The 17,920-nt window shown below is 46.5% G+C and overlaps 1 protein-coding gene across 1 annotated transcript in view; it reads left to right on the top strand.

Moving 5' to 3' along the window:
- Positions 1 to 671: 671 nt before the first annotated feature.
- The window catches only part of CTBP2 (C-terminal binding protein 2), a 131,389-nt gene continuing 114,140 nt past the window's right edge, over positions 672 to 17,920 (top strand). Inside the window, exon 1 of the mRNA XM_033065647.2 lies at positions 672 to 784. The gene's annotated coding sequence lies outside the window, so the exon portion shown is untranslated. The remainder of the gene's footprint in view (positions 785 to 17,920) is intronic.

Genomic DNA, 17,920 nt, shown 5'->3' on the forward strand with positions numbered 1-17,920 from the left:
CCGCGGAGCCCCCTCCCCTCCCCGCAGCGCCCCTGCCCTGCCCCGCACGCTGCCGGGGCCGCTCCCCACCCCCGCCGGGTCCCCCCCCCGCCCCTTCCTCGCTGCGTCTGTTTGTACTTTAGCTGATCCACTAATCCCCCGAGAGAGCCTATTTGTAGTGAAGAGTATCTATAGGGGGCGAGGCTGGTCCATGTGGGTTTGTGTCATTGGTTTGCAAGGAGAGACCCCGCCTATTGCCAAAAAAAAAAAAAAAAAAAAAAAAAAAAAGAGAGAGAGAGAGAGAAAAAGAAGAAGGAAAAAAAAAATAAAAAAAAAAAAAACGGAGGCAGTGAGAGCCTCTACCTCTCCTCGCTCTCCGCTCACACAGCGTGGCGAGGGGGAGCGGCCGCTCCGCCCAACGCCGCCCGGGCACTTTCTGGCTTAAAAAAAAAAAAAAAAAAGCTAAACAAAAAAGGAAAAAAAAAAAAAAAGCAGGGAAAAAAAAAATAAAAGAGGAAGGAGGAAACGGGGGGGGAAGAGCGGCCCTCCCCCCCAAGTTGCAATTAGCATCCTCTCCGCTGCTGCTGCGGGGCTCCGGTGCCCCCGTCCGCTCCCGGCGCGGCGGCGGGCGGAGCAGGAGAGCGGGGAGAGGGGGGGTGGGGGGGAAGGATTAAGTTTTTTTTTTTTTTTTTTTGTGCGGTGTGCGAGCGGGTGGCGTTTTTAAGGTGGATCTCCGGCAAGCAGAGCCCGGCGGTGGATGCGGGAAGGGATGCGGCGGTGAGGAGCGGCGCGGGGCCGGGAGCAGGTAAGGGAGCGGCGGCGGCTGCGCTTCCCGGCGAGAAGGACAAGGGAAAAGCGAGGACATCTTTGCTTTAGCCAACCTCACCGGCGAGGGGGGCAGAGGAGGCAGGAAAAAAAAAAAAACCCGAGGAGGGGAGGGTAGGTGGAAATGTGATGGTGGTGGGAGGCGGCCGCGCAAGTTGCGCGGGCGGGCGCGGAGCGGCGGGGTGAAGTGGGAAATCTTTTGTTGTGCCGGGCCCCGCATTGTTTACTTAGTGCCGAGAGCCGCCGACAACATCTGCCGGGGGATTAACGGGGCGGCGGCGGCAGGAAAGTTTGGGAAGGGGGAACCCCGCGGTGCGGCGCGGCCGATGCTCCGGGGGACGCGGAGCGGCCGCCGCCTTGCGCTGCCTTTATCATTTTTATTTTTTTTTTTGGGGGGGGGAGATAGTATATTTAGTTACTGCTTTATTATTATTATTATTATTTTTCTCTCTTAATTTTAGGCAGATTACGGGGAAAAATTGGGTTAGTATTTTTAATTTTTTTTATTTTAATTTTTTAAAAAATATTTTATTACCGCTCAATAACCGCGCTCGCCCCTCATCACTTAGCAACTCTCCACGCTTCCAACCCGCGGAGGTGCGCGGTGTCCGCGCCTCCTTCCCTCCCTCCCTCCCACCTTGTGCCCCTCCGCCAGAGCTCGGAATAATTTCCCGCTGTTTATTTATTTATTACATATATCCCCCCCCTCAATTTGGACATTATAAACCTTTCCCCGGTATCACTAGAATGGAAAATCAGAGGGGGTGCGCGGATTTAGGCGCTGAGATTGTTTTTTCCACACCTCTCCGCCCCACGATAAAAAAAATAACATTTCCCCCCCAAACTTGCAGGACTTGCTGAGGGGGAAAGAATAGTCTTTTGTGCTGCCCAGGGACGTGCCCCCAAGGTAAATCCGTAGTGCCTGGTACTTCTCCGGGTCCCAGGGCTCTGGCTGTGCTGGGGAGGAGGAAAGTAGGAGATGGAGATCTCAAAGTAGTAGAAGTAATTTCTTCTTTCAGCTACACTTCTCCGCTGCCTTTGAATTGCCTGCAATGAATGTACGTAGCTCTAATTGAAGTGCTTTAATCATTCACACTTGATTAAGTGCACCGTGACCAGAGGAGAGGAATACACACGGCTGCCTAGAACGGGAGGGATGGGATGACATTTTAATCCTGTGTTTTAAAAAACATTAGCGGAGCAGGGAAAAAGCGATCGGCGGTGTAAGGGTCCCTTGTTTCCGTACAGATGGTGCCTTTCCTTCGGGATGAAATCCCAGTTATTGCGGATATTTGGGCACGGGGGAGGAGGAAAAGACAAATACTTTTGGGTTTGTTTAAGCGGAGTGAGGAAAATAATGATAGGCGAGATGCCTGGTGACAAAATGCTTTTGTTCCTGTTTCCATCAGTGCATAAGGGCGCCGACCTGCTTTAGCATTCTTTAAAGGTCTCTCTTTACCAAGGAAAATTGAAGATGGTCTCATTATAGGAGAGTGTGTTCGGAATACTATGAGGTATTTATGAATTCAGAGGTGATCGTTGGATCGCAGACATTTCAATTACGCATCCTTTAGTAACAAAAAAAAAAAAAAAAATTTGTAGCGATGCCTTCTGTAATCTGTTACTTCCATAAAGCTGATTTGTGCTCGAGCTCCGGAGCTGGCTGAGGGAATGGGTCCGTCCACGGGGCTCAAATCTTAAACAAGGATTTGTGTTCTTTGCCTCGCAAAACTTTCTGCTGCAGGGGCAGCCCAGAGTTCCCATAAAAGCGATTGTTTGGGAAACGCCAGCTATCGTCAGTATTTTTCTGGATAAATCTGGCGTTGTGAGAGCAGGGTGGTATTTTTAGAAATGAGCTTTTTATTTTTGGAGGCGTTTGTGAAACCCACCTGTTAGCCATTAGTGGGGACAGAGGTTGGCTTTCATCGTAGGCAAACCCGGGCGCATCTGGGGGCTGCAGGCTGTTCCTCACTTCATCCGAGCTCTTTCCAGTCGTGGGCAATCAGAATATCTTTCCCTTTAGAAGTTAGAACTGAGTCTTTCTGAAGCTGAACAGAAAATAAGGTAGTTCAGTCAGAGTGGTGGCACTCTCCTGTGTTTAGGAACACGGATTGCGGGAGGATTTGGTTTTCCCTTTCTCTCCTAGAATTTCAGACTGAGATGCTTCCCTGGTCCAGGGTTTTATTGTCAGTTTTATAGTGCACAAATCATGGATGATGTTTTCTTGCTGTCAGCTTTCCCTCTTTTTAAGGTAGTTTTCCAGCCCGTGTGGATCGGAGGCTTGGCTGGCAGGGCGTCTCCAGAGCTCGGTGCCCCGTGGAGCTGCCACCCCACAGCCCCCTGTGCTGACAGCTCCCTCTCATCCATCCCCCCACTCCTCCAGGGGCAAACTTGTGCCCTTTTTCCACTCCTGCTTTTCCCACATGGAAAACACTCGTAAGGAATTTCCCCACAGCAAGAGCTGTGGCACAAACTGTCATCTTTAATGCTGGCGTTTCAGTATACAGATTTGTCACTGGGGTCTGGGGATAATATTCCTTGTATCAGGAAAAACATCAGCCTCAAAGTATGAGGTCCCAGGCACGAGCTGGAAGTAATATACTGCAGCCTTTGGCCAGGAAAGTTGATTTATCCATCAGGCTGGCTGCAGTTCAAATAAAACTTCTTCAGTTCAGCTGACTCTGGCAAGAATGAAATATACTGATGAAAAAAAAAACCCTGAATCTGGGTTTGCCCAGCCGTTTGGAAAAGGTAGGTTAAGTTTCCCTGGGTGTTTTGGGCTGTTTGCTTGCTGTGGGAATTGAAAGAGGCTTTATGTTTAAAGCAGAAGAAATGGAAAAGCTGCTCGGAACACAGCACTGGCAATTTGCAAGTGTTTTGTTAAGATCTGGTGGATGATGCTGTCTCATAAAACCTGATGGGTGTCACATTTACTCCTCACATCAGATCTAGTGAGTATTCCTGTCTTTGCTTTGTATTTTGGTTGTAGCAAGTTAAAGAAGTAAAGAGTGGAGCTTCTGCTGAGCAGCTCCTCAGTTTGGGCTGATGATGACTTACACCTTACAATTTTTCAGATCCCTCTGTCCAGCTGTGAAGGATGTTTAGATTATAGACTCTGAAAGGAGAAATGGACAGATGAATTAAAGACCATATGTGGGGGCTGCAAGGTGATTTTTGGGGTCCCCTCTTCCAGGGAGCACTGAAATGTTGGAGGGGAGGTTTTGGCAAGTCACTGCTGGTTTCACTCTGGTTACTGGGATAACACAATTGTTTTAGGGCAGGAATTGGTGTCTTGTCCATTGCTGTTTGTGGTGCTGGAAGATGTAGCTTCAAATGGAGTTTGTCACACCCAGGCATGAGGATGGAATGCTGGAATGCAGTTTGTCATGGTCAGATATGCCTGGGCCACCCAGCATTCCTTGTGCCATGTTCCCGTCGTTTGGGATTTTCCCTCCTTCGCCTTTGCCAAAGGAAACAAGATAAGATGTAGGTGAAAGGATGAAAAATGTCATAACCATCCTCTGCAGCAGCAAGATCTTGGAAACCAAATCTTCTCATTGTACCACCCACGTGTTTTTTCCTTTTGCTCTGCCCCATTGTGGTGAGGAACTGGGATTTTGGCATTTTACCAGGGTGTCACCACATAACATTCTGAGTGAAGTCAGCAGGAGTTTTGGTGACAGAGCACAGAAGAATCAGTGTCACTTGTTTAGTTCTACAATGGTGCTTTATAAGTGTGCAAGTGCACCATGAGCCCCAGTGATTTTTTTTTAAGAACCAGGAATAAACATCTGGAGCTTTTAAGTTTTTGTTTCTCCTCTCTGAGGTGATAATGCAGGTGGAGCATTGGAGTTTGTTTTTTGCTGGACTTGATCTGGTGAGGGGGGAGTAGGGTGGTGCAGTGTGGGAAGGTCATGGGGGCCCTCCTGCCAAAACTTGTGAGTTTTTTTAATAGACTTTATGATGTTTTGATTGAATCACAGAATGGTTTGGGTTGGAAGGGACCTTAAAGCTCATCCAATTCCAACCCCCTGCCATGGACAGAGACACTTTCCATTACACCAGGTAGCTCAAAGCTCCACCCAGCTTTGCTTTAAATCTTCTGGTATGTGCTGTGATTAATTAGAGCCTGGCTGTATTATTTGGAATTTCCATGGGATTATTAGAAAGAAATACAGGAATAGTTTGAGGAGAAAAACCTGTGGTGTCACCAGAGTTTTGCATCTGCACCTGCATGATCTGAAAGTCAGAGTGGGTGGGATGGGGTTTGTTTGCCTGGTCTGAGGTCAGTAATTGTGCCCTGTGGCAGGAAAAGCATGGTGAAAACCAAGGACAGTGTTTTGGGGGAAAACATCAAAGCTGTGGTGCAGCAGAGGATGCCCCAAAGCAGTGTGTGTGTCACTGGCTGCATTCCCATTGATGGTGTGGTTCTGAGTGTTCACAGGTTCTATTCAGTGGGGAGATGTGTGTAGCTCCCCCAGGACAGGAGCTGCTGTCAGACCCCTGCAGCAGCGTGGTTGGAACCAGCCTTGATGGACCCTCCAGGCCTTCCCTGAGGTCATCAGTGCTGCTGCCTGGTGGGGTTGCCAATTTTGGGGGTTTTTATGGGATTTTTTGCCCAGCCTGAAATCCCAGCCAGGAGCAGAGCATGCTCTGGGGGATCCTGGATGCTCATCCCTGCTCTGTGGTTTTGCCAGGGGAGGACAGTCCCTGCAATCCCTTTTAGGGTCCCTGTGCTCCACAGCTGGCAGGAGCTGTGTGTCCATGCATGACATTATTTTGGATAATTCAGCCTTGTTTTTCAAATATATGATCTTCCAGGCTGGATCAAGGTAGGCATCTTGATAGGCATCCATAAAGTCCCATCTGTTCTGAGACTTTATGTAAGATTCAAATAAAACCTCAGTTACTTGAATGCATCAGTTGTAGATTTTAATTATTAATGATTTGCTCTTCCAGCCTTATCTGGCAGTGATCTCATGTATCCCTTAATCCAATAAAAACCAGTGGTCCTGCTGAAATTAACTGCCCTGCTTCTTCCTGGGCTCTTTTCCATCCCTTCTGATGGAAGCAGGTTTTATATAGTTTGAATAAACCTGCTTAGCTGTTGAATTTTGGGCTCTGCTTCACCCAGGTCCTGTCCCTAATCCTCACCAGCAGTTGGAGCAGTGTGGGATGAGGAAGGATCTTTGCCAGCACAGTGGCCAAATCGAGGTTGACCAAACCCCACCATTTTTTGGGGCCAGGTGTAGAGTGCAGCATTCCTTGGCTGTGAGTTTTTTTTGAGGAGGTGCTGTAGGAACCTCGTGGAGCTGATTTCCACAGGAGCTCTGCTGCTCCTGTGTACGTTCACTTGTGCAATGTTGACAGACACTCAGCCACCGTTTCTGTGCAACAACACACACCAGTTATTACAGAAATAGACCCCTGAAGCACGGCGCGGAGGGAGAACGTGGGGATTACAGGCACAATATTTACAAGGAGCCAAGTCTTTAATGAGACCAGGAATAATGCAGATGGATTCTCTGTTGCTAAATATAACAGATATGTAATGGATGCTGTCTATCTTCTTTTTTATTTATTTTTTTTTTTAGTGTTCCATTCACATTGAGAAAAGAAGAGTTTGTGTGCTGAAGAGGTTGGCACAAAATTGTGGGATATTCCAAAATTAGCCTGGCTTTTGGTTATTACTGTAATGACTATAAATGAGTGGCTCTGCAAGGTGTGAGTGACCCTGGCTGGGAGCATGGATGAATCCCTTTGAAATGCTGATGGCCTTTGGGAAGAGCAACAGGCGTACAAGGAGTGCAAGATCAGCCCCAAAAGAGGCAGAGGGAAGAGATGGAAATCTGTAAATCCAGTGGTTTCCATGCAGCTGGCACAGTGCTGGAGCTGATAACATCATTGTTGGGGTAGAAAATAAGCAAAGCCAGCAATGAATCCCAAGGCTGGTTCCTGTGCAAGGAGTGGATGTCACACCCTGGGTGTGCTGAGCTCTGCAGGACTGTGGGGAATGTCCTTTGTTGGTGTTAGCTGGAGGGAAAACCCTGCAAATAAATTCCCTTTTAAAAACCAGGTGAGGCCAAATATAAGAAATGCTGGTGGTACCTGTAGAGTTGTCATACAGTATCCAGTTTTTTGTTATTTTTCTGTTAAAAACCAGGTTATACATGAGAGAGGATGTTGGAAGGAACTAGTAAATTAAGCAAAGTAATTATGCTAAATAGTAGATGTTACATTTAAAAGTTGGGAGCCTTAAGCTTTGCTGTGATTAGTTGTGGATGAAATTAATTTCAATTCAATACATGTAAAAATCCCTTTTTCATTAGTTTCCATGTTCTAATAGCTCTCAGAAGTTTCATGATCCTGCAGCACAAGTTCATGTAGATTTTGTTTTTGCCACTTGTTTGAGCACTTCCCTTTTTTCATACAAAAGTGTTATGTGCAGCATCAAACCTGGAATTGGGGTGTCCCAGAGCTCCAGACTGGAATACCTGTGCTAACTCCAGCTTTGCCCTTTGCTGGGATGTGCTTTCACTCCAGCCTAGCCACAGGCAATGAGGTTGTGGCCACTGACTTTTGGTGGTTTTTATTTTTTTTTATTTTTTTTAAACCACTGACTTGTTGGTTTGTTGGTTTGTTTTTTTTTTAATTCAGTTGAATGATGTGTCAGGAGGGAGAATCTGTCCAGGTGTCTCTGCTTGTCTGTTCCACCTTCACCCATTCCCATCCCAGCTGGGGTCTGGATTTTTAAGGTGCCAAATTGGGGTGCTCCAGCTCAGTTCATGTCTGCACATCCAAGTACAAGCCTGAGAGGGAATCAGTATCAGAGAACAGAAATCAGAGCTTGAGAGAAAGGGAGAAAACTGTGGCTGGTAGTGATGAGAACAACAAACAGTTCCATAAGTTGTTAGAAATAAAACTGGGTTACCACATGAGGTTAATAGAAAAATCATAAATATTACACTTTTTGATGGGGAAAGTAATGATATGTTTAGTCCCTGTGAATGTTGTGGTAGAAGTGGATGTTGAGCAGTCACTGCTGCAGTCAGAGCTTTGTGCTTCAGCCCTGGTGTCTCTCACTGAAGAGGTTTGCAGTTAACTGAGGCAGTAATGTGTATTTTTCACTAAGTCTTGAACTAGTGAAGAGCTCCTGTGAACTGTGGCAGTGCTTACCTGTGGCAGTAAATGGGCCAGGCTGAGCACCACAGATCTGTCAGCTCCACTTCAGTCCTGGGCAGGCATTCTGAGCATTTATTTGATGATGGAGGTGGGATGGTGATGCACTCAGTTCCCATTGCTGTGGCTTTAGGGGCAGCACATCCTTGAGAACCAACTTTTTTCACTTAAAGAGCTCGTGAATGGGATTGACAAAAGTAACTGAGGGGGGTTTATTGCCTTAAAATTCAGCAAGAAATGCAGCTTTGGGCTGGGGATGTACATAACTGGCCAAGCCCCAGCAGAGTGTCAGCCCTCAAAATCCCGTGGTAAAACCAGGAATAATTTCCAAACAACCCTTTTCAGAAGCCTCCCTGAACACTCATTTTTGTCCTCACGCTGCTTAATGTTTGAGCAAGTCATGATAAGGCAGAGAGTCACTGCAGCTGGAGCTTGAAATGTCACCAGGGTTGGGAGAGTGGTAAATAAACAGGAGTGAGCGCTGGTGACAGCAATTTGTATTGCTTGGCCACAAGCAGGTAATATTTCTCAGATGGCCAACTGTAAATTCCTCTATCTCAGAGCAAACAACTGGGGCTGTAGCTCCAGGATGCTGTCTGGAGAAATCATGTCTTTGTGGGGCAGCGAGGAGTTACCAGCCAGCACCACTAACATGATATTATGGCCAAAGGTCTTGTGTGCTCCTTGTCCGTGCTGGCAGGTGGCTGCCAGGCTGGAGGAGGGACCTGGCAGCCACCCTGTCCCTGCTGCCTGGCTGGGAGGGGCTGGGAGGGCTCTGGGAATGCCAAAGGAGCCAGGAAGGGATGCAGGGGAAGGGGCCAGCACCTCCGTCTGCCTGACTTATCCAGGAGAATGTTGGAAGGTAAATTAATTAAGGGAATTAGTGTTGTCACAGGGAAAATAAATTGAATAATGAAGAGTTCTTGGGTCTAGCAGGCAGAGTTTTAACAAGACCTGAAAGCTGGAAGGTGAAGCCAGGGAAAGAATAGAGCTGAAGTCTAGGGTTTCAGCACTGGTGCTGGTGATTTCTTCACCTTTGGAAATGCCAAGTTCAGGCATGTTTGCTCATTGGAGGGCATGAGGCTCAAGCAGGGGTTGATTTAGGTAAGTTGGTGTTCAGTGTGCCAGGCTGGAAAAGCACAGGGGTCCCTTCTGACCTCAGAATCCGTGAAAGCCCATCATTTAAACGAGAGCAGCTAGGGATTTGCAGGTGGCATCAGCATGACAGATTTTCTTCCAGAGGGTGACTTGCAGAGGGGAGACCTGTGTCTGAGATTGCAGGATGGGACCTTGGATACTCAGGAGAGATTAGGTTCTTAATTTCCCACCATTTCATTAAAAATGAAATGTATCTGTCACAGAGATGAGTTACCCCTGTGTCAGTGCCAGGTACTTGGCACAGGGTGAGAAGTTCACAGGGGCAGTATTGGTCCATTTTGTGGCTAATGCCTGGGTCAGGTGAGAGTTAATTTAGGTGCAGGAAGGAAATGAGGGAGGATTCCTTGTTCTCATAGTCATGTGCTGTATGTAATTGTGCAGAATTTAGTCAAACTCCCAGCCAGCTCTTGGTGACCATGGTACATCAGAAATAAATCTGTCCCTGCTGAGAAACCTGTGAGTAAAGAGTGAAAACTGATCAAAACAGGTCAAATTCAGATGAAAACATTAACTGCACATTGCTGGGGTAGTGACAGGAACGAAAACAATGTGTTTGTGTGCATGTTTATTTTTATTTTGAAGTGATATCGTTCATGGCTGGGTTCTGTGGGATGCTGGGCTCTGCTCTGTGTGGTGTTTGGGTATCCAGGAGCTGTTATGGCAGGAACATTGTTCCATATCCCTTCTGTATGTGTGTATATCTATATATATCTATATCCACCTGTATGCTTCTGTATCTCCCCTGTATCTATGCAGAGAGGTGCATGTCTATGTCTATTTAAAATATATATATATATGTATATACACAGAGGTCTGTCTGTGTCTGCTGGTTTTACACTGGGTTTTTAGGTCTAGAAAACAAACATGGGAAAGAAACAGGGAGTGGTAAAATGTCAAACTGACGATGTTGATTGGTTTATTTGGCTGCTTGAGATGTCCCTGTGCTGTCTGATCTCTGGGAGAGGAGCTGGAGCAAAGCAGGAATTTGTTGGTGCAATTAAAAGCAGGACAGTGAGATGGGCTCACATGGTAACACAGCCTGGGCTAATGCCGTGAATTAAGGACATTTAGATGTTTGGCTTTGTATGATTTAGCTTAAACAAACAAACATTAATCTCATTAGTCAAGCAAATGAAATAAACCTTTAAGGCACTTAAACCGTGCCGATGGTAGGTGTCTGTTGGAGCAGTGAGACCTGGTTCTGCACAGGGCATCTCCTCCTGTGAGTAACTTACTCATGGGTGTGGGTGCTCCCAGCATGGGCAGCTGCTCTGGGCTGGTGGAAGGGACCCACAGGGATCATCAATCCAGCTCTTGGCCCTGCACAGACACCCCAACAATTCCCTCCTGTCCCTCAGAGCATTGTCCAAACACAGCCTTGGGGCTGTGCCATTCCCTGGGGAGCCTGCTCAGTGCCCACACCCTCTGGGGAAGGATTTTCCCCTGATACCCAACCTGAACCTCCCTCAGCACATCCTCCTGCATTGGGAATTGCAGAGCCAGGGGCACAGAGGGTGAGAGGTTTTGCTGCCAAGCACCAGGCACCGCTCCCTGTGCTGGCACCAGTCAGCCACGTCGCTGTGTTACTTCTTTATCCTTTCATTAGAAAAGATGGGATTGCAAAGGTCCTTGTGGGGAATGTAATAAACCCCCCTAATGCTGTCACACACAGCGATGAATTCCTGTGTGCCACGTCCTCCCATCGCTCTCAGAGTGTAATGGATGTGACAAACCTCAGCCTGGAGAGGTTGGGGATTTTCTTTTTAAGTGTCCTGCAGACTGCACTTTCTTCAGAGGAGAATGTAAGAATTTTATTAACTTGGACATGCCAAGCTAGCCCAGGAATTTTCAGTTGCATTTGTTTGGGCTTTGGTCAGGCAGGGAAATGACTGAACTACATGTCATGTTTATAAGATCAAGAGTACCTTGCTATTTTCACACAGATCTCTTAATAGAGATTAAACACAAAATAAAGCAGAATGCATCGACAGTGATATTCCCATAAGCAATATTGTAACTTGTATGCAGTGTAATTATATTTTGTACACTTGCCAATTAAGCAGTTGCGCTTTAGAGAAAAATTACTTTCAAGAGATGGAAGAAAAGTATTGCAGTAAATCAAATAAAATATACATGTGTTCGAGGGTTTTGTGCATGCAGCTGAAATGTTAAAATTTCCTGCTGTGTTCAGGTTATGGTGTGCATAACGATGCTCCGTGTCCTGTAGCTTTTTCGGGACTTGAAAATAGCAGATAAAAAAAAAATAAAAAAGGCATGAAAAATACATTGCTTCCTGGGCTAGATGCATACCACGTAAAGCTGAGCTGTTCAGTCAGTCCTGACCTCCATCCTGTTGAGCTCCTGTCAGGGACCCCTGCTCCAGAGGAGGAGGTGTGTGGTGCCAGCTGGGCAGCACCCCTGGGTCGGGTCTGTGCCCCCCAAATTCTGGGACAGCCACCCCACAGCTCATGGTCACTGCTGCTTCACAGACTTAGGGAACCCAGAATGGTTTGGGCTAAAAGGGGTCTTAAAAATCATCTCACTGTACCCCTGCCATGGGTTAGTATCTGCTCTAGGGAATCATGCAGGTGTTGGCAGGTGTGAGTGATGCCATGTTCATGTGCCACAAGCCAAGTCCCTTATCCTGAAATGACCTGTATGAAAGTTTACCCAGAAATACTGGTAATTCCCTGGGAATTACAGGAAACTCTGGAAAGTCATAAGGAAGTTACCAAGGTGCTGATCAGGTTGAACAGGCACAGAATCAGTCCAATAGCTGTTTAATTATTTTTCCTAATGTAAACTTTGTGCAAGGGGAGTGTTAGGGAGTTTAAGCTACTGATAGCAATGATACAAGACTTTTTTTTTTGTACTATGAGGTCTTGAGTTTCAAAACATTTTGCAGAGCATCAGGTTAAATGAGCTGGCCAAGACTATGGTCAGCTTGGATGGGTCTTGGAGCAGCCTGGTCTAGTGGAAGGTGTCCCTGACCCTGGAAAGGGGTTGGAACAAGATGATCTTTGAGGCCCCTTCCAACCCAAACCATTCTGTGATTCTGTGCTGTGTGTCTGAAAGGGACGAGGGTCCTGTGGCTCTTGCTCCCCATCAGCTCTGGGAGCCTCTGCTCATGAAAGATCTCTTGTGGGTTTTTTCCTCTGAATCACTAAATAAATGTTTTCATCTGGAAATAACCACATTTCTTTAAAAATCACTTTCCATCATACAGAATTAGGAAATATCTCACTTGAAATGCATCAAACAAATATATTGAAATAAAAAACAGCCCTGAGAAAACTCAGGTAAGGTCTGCTGGGAGAGGAGTGCTGCAGGTGACTTTTCTGATGTGGCTGCTGGCCTGGTGACCATCCCTCCCTCGCTGAATGCCATGGGATGTGTCAGGATCAGGGATCTGGCTGCTGTGCCAGGCTGCTCCTGCACCAGCACACAGTTCTAGAGATGCAGCCTGGGCTTGGAGGTGTTTCCTCACCTTGTAAGGTGTGCTGTGTAGGGGGATAATTTGTCAGCAGTTTAGTGGTGGTCCTCATTGAAGGATACATCAGTGTTTGCAGTATAATCTCCTTTTATCTGAAGGGTTTGGCCAGCCAGAGTGTTGTCTCCTGTGATGTGCATCTTTCCCCAAACTAGCTAATTTAAAAAAACAAAACCACTTTCCCAGTGGCTCTGCTGTCCCTCCCTGAACTCTGCAGCACACGAGCAGTCCTGTAGGTCAGATGAGGCAATCCAGGTGTTTGTTTTTGAGGTGTGGCTGTGCTGGTGAGGCACAGGGCTGGCAAGGCAGGTGCTGCTGGGGCTGTGTGAGTGGGACTGTTCAGCACCCTGGGCTCCCTCACCTGCAGCCTTGGGGACGAGCTGGGTGTCCTCCCAAGTGCCCATGTCCTACCTGGGAAGGGCTGAGCCTGCCCTGGCTTCTGTCTTTCAAACCTGCACATTTTCAAAGGCTTACCAAAGGTGTTTGCATGGAAAAACTTGTGGTGGGGGTTTTGTTTAAAGATGACAAAACAAAGCAGTGAAATAAAAGAGAATGATGTTCAGTAGGGTTACCAGCTGCCCTCCAGCTCTGTTTTCCTGGACCCTGGCTTGCAGCATCACATTCCCATGTGGGCTATGGCAGCTTCTGCCTTCCTCAGCTGCGCTCTGGGGAGGATGAGGATGTGCTTGGGCAGGCTGCCACTCACCTGCTGGGATTCCATCCCACTCCAGTGCATTTCCACACCCCTGTTGGGTCTCTTACCTCTTCCCCTGTGACCCTGTCCCTTTGCTGTGTTGGATACACACGGATGGCTTCAGGCTGTTGTTGCTCCCCTCCAGCCCTGTGCCTTTGCATCCTCAGGAGCCTGGCAGCCAAGGCAAGTTTATTTCTGTGGGTTTATTTTTATCCTGATGCTGCTGGCCCTGCTGTTGGCACTGGCCATCACTCTGTGATCCCATGGTGTGGTGACGCAGCAGGGTCGTGGCTGGGGGTGGGATTGTTGCTCTGGGGCATTCCCTCATCCCTGCCCTGCATCCCAGTGGGAATGACCACCAGGCTGTGTCACTGCCCACAGCAAGCAGGAGGAGTGGGGAGGTGCTGAGGTTTGGGGGTGCTGAGTGCTGGTTACAGGACAAAGCGCAAATTTTGTGAAAGGTTCAATAAATGTTGGCCCCACGTTGTCCTGCGTGTTTACATTTTGTGAAGGTTTCTTGCCTTCCTACTGACTTTGTCACAGTTTAGTTCCTGGATTTATTTGGAGCTGCATTGCTTCCAGCAAGTTTAAGGGAATTGTCCCGGTTATAAAATCATTTTTTTTATATCATGCACTTCATTGCCTTGAAAACTGTACTATGAGTCATACTAATAAAAACTGAGACTAAACTGGATTTGGCATCACTTTTTTTTACCAACCTAACACAAAAAGGCAAACCTTCTGCTTAAGATGCAGGACTTTGGTCGAGTTGAAGAGTTTCCTTGTTGTACCTTGGGTTTATCAATAGCTCATAACTTTTCCTCCTCTCTCTTCCCCCATCCTCAGCCTCTCTGATAATATTAATTTGAGAAGAAATAAGCCAAGGTATGCTCTGAGTACAAGGAGATGATTATCACAACAGAATAATTACATTTGGGTACTTGATTTGATTTGTTAGCTGGAAGATTAGTTGGAAAGCAGAGAAGAAAATGAATGCATTGTTGACTGCAGGAAGTTATTTATGAGTTTTTACTTATGTTTAAAGGAATTCCCCCTGTGACTTAAGTGGCAGTGCGATTTATGGCCTCTCACATTGGCTAGCTGAATAAATAAATAGAATAAAGACAGGAAGAATAAAATGAAATGGTACCAGGTTTTGTGGGTGTAAAGTTTCTGTTGTGGAATGCAGGAAGCGATGGCTTTGGAAAACCCAACCAGACAGATCAACAAAAATAATGCCCGTGTTTCATCAGAAGAACAAGATCCCAGCATGTTTTGCATTCATTACATTATGGCAGGAGAAATGCTTACATGCTCACACACTCTGTATGGAATTTGTGTAACAATTCTGTAATTTTTATGTAACTATCTTCAGGTATTATTCCTTCCATGGCTGCTTCCCCCATTCCTGCTTCCACAAATCAAGCAAATAGCGTGATCCAGGAGGGGAGAATGGTGTCTGTGCTGGACACCTATCACTGAGAGAGAGCTGCTGGTGCTGTTCAGTGTGGTGGAGATGGAGGAGGAGGGATCTGCTGGCTTAGGAAACACTCCAGGAGTGAGGGGACTGCTTGGAAATGAGGAAAGGTTTGGGCAGGACTGACTCCTGCAGAGAGAACTTTGCAGCTGTCATTGGAAAACTCCTGTTGGGAAGTGCACAGAGGGCAGTCTGAGAGGGGTCAGTGTGTGTCCTGCTGCTGTCACAGAACACATGAGGTTGATCTGGCCCATCCATGGGCTGGTCTCCCGAGATGTGTCCGGGCTGCTCGTGTGGCAAAGCAGAGCCTTCCCAAGGAGGCTTTTAGCACCAAGTGTGTGTTCTCACTTGACTGTTAAATCTTGTCACTCCCTACTTGGTGTTTTTAAGTCATGTCCTGGGTCAGCAGGGTGCAGTAAAGTGGAAGTAAAGGCAAACCTCCTGCTCTGGCTCAGAAGAACGCTGGTGACGAGTGCGCTGATTCTGTCAGAGGAAATCAGGGATGCTCCCGCGCCTCGGAGCGGTGATGGGGGCCAGGCTCCGCTCTCTGCCACGCTGCTGGACTGATGCTGATTCACACCAGCTGGTGACAGGCTCCAAAACTGTGTTCCAGAGTAGCTGGGATGTGGATCAGACTCGCTGTGCTTTTGGGAAGCCCACTGGGCAGATTTCCTGCCTGCTCCAGGTGGCGTGTCCTGCACTGGCAGTGCTTGGGAAAAGATGCCAGGCAGAGAGCAGGCTGCTGACATCCCCCATGGGTGTAAAACCTCCAGGGACTGAAGGTGTTCTCCTCAGGGGAATGGCCTGCCTGCAAATGCTGTCTGTACAGTGTCTGGTGGTTGGTTCTTCCATTCATTCCTTGGAAAAGGAAGGGAATCCTGCCTGAAGTCCAGACCATTTGCTTTTGTGGACAAAACCTGTAAGAAGACCTTATGGAGATTTGGAAAGTAGTGTGGACTGGCTGGAGTTGATTTAAACATTAAGAAAGCTTAACTCTTGTTCTCCCCAGCAATCCAAAGGGATTGATGGGACTGGGCTCCACAAACCAAGGGGGATGGACACAACCAGTGCAAAAGCAACTGAGAAGCAGAGACAGAACACATATTCCTTGCTATCCCTACTCTGCAGATGAGTGTTGGTCAAGGACCACTTTCCAAGTGCAAGGAATGGGAATAACACTGCCTCAGCTAGCCAGAAGATTCCTTGGTTTTTGTGGGAGCAGGAAAGCTGGTTTGGATGGGATAGAGGAGGTGCTGAGTGCCCTCACCTGAGAAGATGATGCCCTGTGGTTCAAGGGGCTCTGTGGAGAAATGAGCTTCTCCATGTGGTGCTGAGTTTATCCAGGTGTGGTGGGTGCCAGGCAGGATCTCCTGGCTCTCCTGAGTTCTGCAGGAGATGTGATTTAGGGGAGTGAAGGGAGGAGCTCTAAGGGGTTATGAATTATGGTGCATGGGTGAGAAACCCATGAAAAGGAATGTGCTTTCCTCCGGTGTTCAACTTTCCCTGGCTGTATTTACAGAATGTTTCTGGCCCTGATCATCAGTGTTGTGTCAGCAGAAGGTATTGACAGACCCAAGAACAGGAGAGCAGCTGTTCACTGAGGGATTGTGTATTGATATTTGTGCCACAAGTTCCAAAGAGCATCTTTGGGAATTCCCAGAAATCACCCTTTGCAATGCTTGTGGAGGGAAGGGAGGATACTGGCAGAAAAGGACTTTGTTCTGTTCCTCTCACAGGCTGAACCCACCCATGTGGTTTTTTTTCCATGGTTGATGGGTAGGTATTGGGGGATTTTTAAGCACTGAGTATAAGCTTGAGGAAAGCCAGATTTGGTGGTGGTATCATGATTTATGTCACAGTGGCTGTGCTGTAATTTGCTGTGTTCTGCACCAGAAAGTTGAGAGAGCATTAGAATAAAGTCTTTCAATAACATGGAACAACTTCTCATCATTAAGGAGTAACTTGTATATGCTGTGTTGAGTAATTACAGAGTACGAGGAAGATTTGATACAGGAATTGTAGCTTATCCTCCTGCTTTTCATTACATTTTCTCTTTGGAGGTAGGGAAGTATATTTTATTTTCCAGTTTGAGTGTGCTTGCTCAGGATGGCCTTGCTTTTAATGTGCTTCACAGGGGAGAATTTACAGTGGGGATTTCCATTAATGCTGATGAGAGTTATGCCTGTGCACTTCACTGACCTGGTGACAGAGGGGAAGAAACAATCATTAAATTCTTTGTCTTTAAAAAAAAAATAAAATGACCCTAAAATGTCCAATATGTCAGTGGGCAGTAACTGGGAATGGGAGCTGCCATCATTGCTGCACTTGATCATTCACTGGTAGAAAAGGGAAAGGAAAAACAATCCAGAAATGCATTCTAAGTGGGGAAAATAATGAATAATCTAAGGATAGATATTGTGATTACGATACAAAACATGGGTTGCTCCTGTAAAGTTGTTGGAAATGAGTTGCAGTGGGTTTTCTTTATGTGTATGATTAACACACTCTCCCATTTAAAGCCATTAGGGGTAGTGCTGCACTTGATTTAAAGTAAGTGCAGTTAATATTTTTGGTTATAAATTTCAGGCATGCTGGTAAGAAATCATCAAAAAGTACAATTCTTCATGTAGAGGGACCACAAATCCATATTATTTCCCCTAGAGAAGAAGAGGTTCTTCTCCTGCAGCTGGATTTTGCTGGTTGGGAAGGGGAATTAGAGCGAGCACGGAGTTAATGGGAGCTGTTGTGACACATCTTTTGTAGGGGAGTCTATCGAAAGGGAGCGAGGAAAGGGCTATACCTAATCAGGATAAATGTCAGTAGCATATTTTAATAAATTCTTGATTTTGCTTGGACTGTTTGCAATTGCATATTTAAAAGGAATCTGCCATCCCCTTTCGAAGGTATGTGACATTTAAAAGATCTGTAAAGAAGATTGGTTTGACAGCTTCAAATTACATTTGAAAGAGTTTTTTCCTTTCAAAACAGAAAATGAATACTTCCTATTCTAAATGTCACTGCAGAGACATAAACATGTTTAATCAAATTATATATTTAATTTATGTAAAACGTAATTTTTTATTCATGCAAGAGACTCACATGTTACATTTATACCATC

Source organism: Catharus ustulatus, chromosome 8, assembly GCF_009819885.2.
Source record: "Catharus ustulatus isolate bCatUst1 chromosome 8, bCatUst1.pri.v2, whole genome shotgun sequence".
Lineage (NCBI taxonomy): Eukaryota > Metazoa > Chordata > Aves > Passeriformes > Turdidae > Catharus > Catharus ustulatus.